Here is a 6,000-nt window from a genome sequence, read left to right on the forward strand (position 1 = left end):
CATATCTCGAGGTCGAAAAAATTGATTAGAAATTAGAAAAGTTTAGGAGCTTAAAATATGGATAAGTCCTTTTGACACTTAGAAATTTTCCAGATAGTTAGCTCTTTAAGCATGCTATCAAGTGAAGTATTAAATCACGAATGCTATGGGGTGTTATAAGTTGGGAGTAGGATTTAGCACCAAGCAACCCCAAGGATGGGGGATCACCTGCCAGTAGAGGGTGTGACCTTTAGTAGCAGTACCTGCGTTCCAAAACTACATATCCAACGTAGGTTTTGAGAGGTATTTGTGCCAATAGAAGGTTGACATTCTCCTTCCAGTAGAGGTGACACCCTAGTCCTTTAGGACACCAGATTAGAAGATCCACACATCCAGTGTTAGTGCCCGTAGCAAGGTATTAACACCCTTCCAACTGGGGTTACAGGTTGGATCCTAGTTAGCGCAAATTGGGACATATCGGTTACATAATAGCTCCTGTAGTTTAAGTCAATACTCAGTTTATATCAATTTAGATTTTCTTTACTAAGTAATCAGATTACCGATTATTCGGTCAAACAGTTTTATAGATTATACAGTATTCAGATCATGTTAGTGCATGCTTTTTTTGGTCTTCCAATTATTTTACATGCTCATGCTTTCAAGCTCAGTATTCATACATGATCCTTAGTACAACTTTACTGTATATCCAGCTTTACATGAGATTTACATACAATATTCATGTTTCTACCACTTTCTAGCTTATAGAATTGTCTTCAGCTCATGATTTATAAACTTCAGTATGACTTACAATTTTCATGTATAGCCATGTTTTAAATGCATGTTTAAGAGAATAACTTATATACTCAGTTTTAAAGCATGTTTTAAATATTTTCATAATTTAGTGCATGTCCCCATATACTCAGTACATTCCAAAGTATTGACCACATCTATGTGTTTGTGGCTACATTACTTCATGATATAGGTACCAGATATAGTCTACACACCTGAGTCAGACAGTTCTTAGCTTTCAACCAGCAGGTAATGAGTTCTCTTGTTTCAGGGACTCTAGTCAGCTGTAGTTCATGTATTGTATTATTATTATTCTTATGTATTGATTTGTGGTAGTTAGAGGCATGTCCCAGCCACTTATAGTCAGTATAGTAGAGAGTTCATAGATAGTCAGTCAGAGTCATGGTATGTAATTCAAGTTCTTTCTTCAGATTTACTAGGTTGTAAACTTTATCAGTATTACATTTATTTAGATTATCTCATGAGTATGCTTTCACTCATCAAATTTAGCTATTATGTATATTCCAAATCAGTTGCTCAAGTATCATATTATTACATGGGTTAGCTTGGGATCACTTGTGGTCATAAGCACCGTGTTACGACTAGATGATGAATAGAGATGGCACCCCATCCTTTTGTAATATCAAAAGTGTTGAACTTTGACTTGTTTTTAGATTATTATGCAAACTTAATGACAAATATATTTGTGTTACTGAATAATGGGGTTAAGGAGCCGATAATGTTTTATGATAATATTTCCTTCGCATAATAGGAATGAATTGTAAGTCTTGGTATAACAGTACCAATACATGAATGTCGTAATGAAAGACTCCACGAATAAAAGTAAGTAAAAATATTTTAATTGAACTCAAAGAGGATTGTGTAGTTGCACGGACAAAGAGGCATCTTCATGACTAATACTTGAAACTCCATTTACCAACGTGAGAGGTCTGTCCCGAATAGAGGACGACCATTGTATGCTTGCTTCGAATAGTAGTATATAGTTATTATTATGATGTGATGGCCAAAAATATGACTACCTCAATCATGCAACTACAATGAACTGGGGCCTCGCCATTTGGGTATAGACTGGACCCATATAATTCGTAGGTTACTTAAATCGGTGTAAACTACATATCCAGAAGTAATGTTTCCAATGATTATGTTTCATTGCATTTTTGTCATTTACTATTTATTGTATATGTTTTGACCTTATGACATGGATTCTATAAACTGTTTATCAAGCAATCTTAGTTCTCTTTTCCTAGGTTGCATTCGAGTGCTCATACTAACCGTCCTCGGATGATACATCATTTTATGATGTAGGTACGAAGGCATTTTTCTGTGATTTTGTGTAGCACTAGGTCACTCATATTCTCCTATGGACAGTTGGTGACATGTGGTTAGCCCTACATCATACTAAAGCTGCCTATTCATTTTACTTGGGGCCATGTCCTAACCTAGGAATATTCTTAAAGTTAGAGAATTCATAGACGATGTTGCGTAATTATTTTGGCTTTGATTTTAAGTCATGGATATCATGATTTTGATTTACTGAACTTTTTATTAGATGGGTCAATTTTCGCGAATCTTAATTATTCGATGTTTATCATATAATGCTAAGGGGTCATCTCAGGCTTTTGTTGGTTTGGAATGTAAGTCAAAGTCAGGACCACAGTTCGAATCGTGACAAACATTGACCGAATAAGTAAGTCGGCCTTCGCGTTCGAGGCCAAACTTTGTGTTTTTGAAGGTCCAATACCCAGACCCTCGCATTGCCAATGATACTGTCATGTTCGAGGAAAAGGGTTTTTGACCTGATCTAACTCGATTATCCTTCGGGTTCCCAACCCCACCTCTATATTAGAGATGAAGGAATAATTTCTTCTCTATATTTGTGGTCGGAGGCCCGCGTTCCTGAAGAAGGCGACATTCAACACCAGATATCAACAATCAACTGATTTGCATGGTTTCCAAATCTTTGAACGAACCCCAAAATTCATTCGAAACCAAAAAAAAAAATCATATATCCCACTAGGCTAATTTTGACATTTCAGACTCAATGACGATGTTGGATTTTTGAAAAAAGGACTGCTTTCACAAAATTAACCCCTAAAATCCTGTTTCATTATTTTTCAAACAATGGGTCAAAATAAGATATAAAACTCCTGAAATCGATCAAACCTCATTACTAACCCAAATTCAACATTCAGGATCTGTTGTTGCAATTTATTTTGCCATCTGACACTCAGAACAAATGTTGACTGAAGTCAACTATATGACTTATCAAGCCTCTAAAAAACACAAACTTGCACAACTCATAACTGATTACCTTGGGAACCATGCCAACCATCCCCAAACCCCAATATCCACATCTAGCAAATATGAAGAAGGGCAAAATAATCAAATCACATAAAAATAAAAAATTTACAAATGCAGGTCATTACAAAATTTAAACTCACATTGTAATGAGTAAAATTATTTATACATATTGTGCGTACATCTTTAGGGAAAAAGAGAAGGTAGTCATTACTAGAAACAGAGGTTTTTCGATTGTGAATTAATGAAAAATTGTGTTATAAAATATCATTTTTCATTCATTTTTCATCGAACTAGCTGATCATTGAAAAACACGTGGCGAGAAACAGTCTCATTGAGATACTGGGAATTTTTTTAATTTTTTCATGTGAAAACATAATTGCTTTATCTTTTGTCATTGATTCAATCAAAATATTTGTTGGAATAGAGACCGAACATTTCTAGTGGAAAATTTCAATCAAAAATAGTGATTCGTTTTAGTAGTGAGCAGGTTCATAATTTCATATAAACCATTCTTGCAATCTTTATGCTTTCTTCCAGTGTGAAAAGGAAAAGGAAAAGGAAAAAAAGGAGTAGTTCTTTCTATATATTCTGGTGCATCTGTTATATTTATATTATTAATTGCAGGGGGTGCGGATTAGGCGCGGTAACTTTACTGGATAATAAATAGTTATTAGGTAATAAGTATTTATTATTATATAATGTATTTTGTGAATATTATTGATTGGATTAATTTTCATTTTTATCTTCTTGACTTAAGATGTTTTATTAATTCATATTCTAAATTACATATTATCGTAATTAAATTATCTAGTGTTCTAGGATCCTCGTTAGTATTATGTAATCTTTTGTATTCTAGATATAAACTATATAGTTTACTTTTGATTTCTTTTAATGATTTATTCTTTTCGTAAGATGTATCCATTAATTTATGTAATTGTTAAATGCTTTATAGTAATATTCATTAACTGTTTTTCTTTGTTCTAGTATCTTTTATTTCCGTATATCTTATTAACATTTTTAATTTTACTGATATTCATATTTTGGGGGGTGATTAAATGGTAGTTGATTAAATGCTTTGCTATAATATTCTTTAGTTTTTTCTCTTAGTTTTTGTAAGTCTTCTATATTATTTTTAAGATATTCTAAATATTCTATATCTTTTGTTTTAAAATATTCAATTAAATTAAGGTTTTTTGTTAATCTTATTTCTTCCATTTCTTGTTTCCAATATTTTGGATATTTGTAGTTTATAATTTTATTCTTCTAAAGTAAATGTTAATAATCTATTCTATTTGTACTATATTTAATATCTTGTTTGAGGTTATTAATACTACTAATTATTTTTTCTTGTTCTCTTCTTAATGAATTTTTTAAACTATCTAAACTTTTATCTTTTCTTTTTACTAAATTTTTCAAGGTTTCGTCTATCCATTTTAATTTTTCTATTAGATTTTCCATTATTTCTCTAATTTATTTTCTATAATTAATTTCTTTATGTAGGTCTTCTTGGTTTGCTCTAATTTTCTTAATATATTCTGACATTTTTAGTCTATATAATATCCATCTGAATCTAAATAATATTGATGTTCATAATATATGCGTAAGTTTTCTATACTGTTTAATAATTCTTCCTCTTCATAATCTTGTAATTTTCCCCATATTATTTTCTTTATGTCTATAATTTCTATATCTATAAGTATATATATAAAACAAGTATTTTAATATCATCTGTCATTTAGGCTTGATTAAATGCTTTTTCATAATATTTACTAGTTGTTTGTTTTAATCTAAATAATTCTTGCATATTTTCATTAAGAAATTCTATATATTTTATATCTTTAGTTTCCATATATTTTTCTAAATTTGTTTTCATTTGTTTTTCTACTAATTGTATGTTTCTCATATCTTTTTTCCAAATTCTAGATATATGTAATTTATCATGGTTGGTGTGTACGTAAGTATTTGTAAGAGTAGTTAGGTATGTGTGTTATATAATTTACTCTAGTCACATAATCTTTACCAAATATTTTTCTAATATGAATTTTCTTATATCTGTTATTTCTATAACCTTAAGCATATACAAAATAAGTATTTTAAATTTATCTATCATTTTGTCAGATAAATAATTATTCATTTTTCATAAAATGCTATTTTTAAAATATTCCTTCCAATCATATACATAACAAAATATTATCATTTTAGATTACTATATACTAGATTATTCTAAATTAACATGTTCATCGGTCACTATTAGCATGGTAATCCAGATACTTTTCCCTTAAACAGCGCCTCTACTCTGGCTACTCCCCACCACGGCTTCTTGCCTTATTGGTTTCACCTATAGGATGGCAAAGTTCTTAGGAATTTTTCTCCGTTTCCACTTTTCTAATTAACTTCTTAACATGCTATACAATAGTTTCTAATAATTTACGTAAAGAAAATTGTGAAAGTTTGTTACATGTCGCTTTCACAATTTAATAGCTTGTCTTCCATTGTTGCTCTATTTTTATCTTCTTTTTGTCGTTTCTGCTGCTTTTTTATATTTTTTTCAGCTGGCATGCTTATCTTCTTGGTTGATTTTTTTCTTTTATTCTAGTTGTACGTCTAGGACAATATTATCTTCTCCATTACATCTCGAACATTGGTGGTCTGGATATTTGTGTCCAATTATCTTGCAATATCTTGTCAGTAATCCGTCTGAAATAAATCCTTTCTTAATTACTCTTGCAGTAGATTATTTTTCTGGGTTAAGTAAAGTTATTATCCATTGCCTAACATCTTCCATATCTTGTTTGGTATTGGGTAATTATAAGTCATAGTTTTTGCATTTAAATTTCTATAATCAATAACCATCCTACTTTTTCCTCTTTTTTGTTCACTATGTTTATAGTAAATAAACATAGTGAACAA

The sequence above is a fragment of the Capsicum annuum genome, chromosome 6 (genome assembly GCF_002878395.1).
Source record: "Capsicum annuum cultivar UCD-10X-F1 chromosome 6, UCD10Xv1.1, whole genome shotgun sequence".
Lineage (NCBI taxonomy): Eukaryota > Viridiplantae > Streptophyta > Magnoliopsida > Solanales > Solanaceae > Capsicum > Capsicum annuum.